This window comes from Macaca mulatta, chromosome X, assembly GCF_049350105.2.
Source record: "Macaca mulatta isolate MMU2019108-1 chromosome X, T2T-MMU8v2.0, whole genome shotgun sequence".
Taxonomy (NCBI): Eukaryota; Metazoa; Chordata; class Mammalia; order Primates; family Cercopithecidae; genus Macaca; species Macaca mulatta.
In genome coordinates, this window is record NC_133426.1 from 69,651,802 (window position 1) to 69,652,900 (window position 1,099).

Consider the following 1,099-nt stretch of genomic DNA (forward strand, 5'->3'; position numbering starts at 1 on the left):
AGGATAGAAAATCAATGTGCAAAAAACACTAGCATTGCTATACACCAACAACAGGCAAGCGAGAGCCAAATCATGAATGAATCCCCATTAACAATTGCTACAAAAAGAATAAAATACCTAGGAATACAGCAAACAAGGGAAGTAAAGGACCTCTTCAAGGAAAGAGGTCCTTCAAGGAAAACTACAAAACATTGCTCAAGGAAATCAGAGAGGACACAAACAAATGGAAAACATTCTACAGTCTTGGATAGGAAGAATCAACATCTTAAAAATGGCCATACTGCTCTTCCACAGGAGGCCTACACGCCTCCGCTTGTGCTGCCGCCATGTCTCTAGTGATCCCTGAAAAGTTCCAGCATATTTTGCGAGTACTCAACACCAACATCGATGGGCGGCGGAAAATAGCCTTTGCCATCACTGCCATTAAGGGTGTAGACCGAAGACATGCTCATGTGGTGTTGAGGAAAGCAGACATTGACCTCACCAAGAGGGCGGGAGAACTCACTGAGGATGAGGTGGAACGTGTGATCACCATTACACAGAATCCAGCCAGTACAAGATCCCAGACTGGTTCTTGAACAGACAGAAGGATGTAAAGGATGGAAAATATAGCCAGGTCCTAGCCAATGGTCTGGACAACAAGCTCCGTGAAGACCTGGAGCGACTGAAGAAGATTCAGGCCCGTAGAGGGCTGTGCCACTTCTGGGGCCTTCGTGTCTGAGGTTAGCACACCAAGACCATGGCCACCGTGACTGCACCATGGGTGTGTCCAAGAAGAAATAAGTCTGTAGGCCTTGTCTGTTAATAAACAGTTTATATACCAAAATAAAAAAAGCCATACTTCCCAAAGTAATTTATAGATTAAATGCTATTCTCATTAAACTACCAATGACATTCTTCACCGTATTAGAAAAAAACTATTTTAAAATTCATATATAACCACAAACAACCCACATAGCCAAGACAATCCTAAACAAAAAGAACAAAACTGGAGGCATCACACCACCTGACTTCGAACTATACTGCAAGGCTATAGTAAAAAAACAGCACAGTACTGGTACAAAAACAGACACATAAATCAATGGAACAGAATAGAGAA

At 42.4% G+C, this 1,099-nt stretch overlaps 1 pseudogene; it reads left to right on the plus strand.

The window, feature by feature from the left end:
- Positions 1-283: 283 nt before the first annotated feature.
- Positions 284-783, plus strand: LOC710097 (small ribosomal subunit protein uS13 pseudogene; annotated as a pseudogene).
- Positions 784-1,099: the final 316 nt, after the last annotated feature.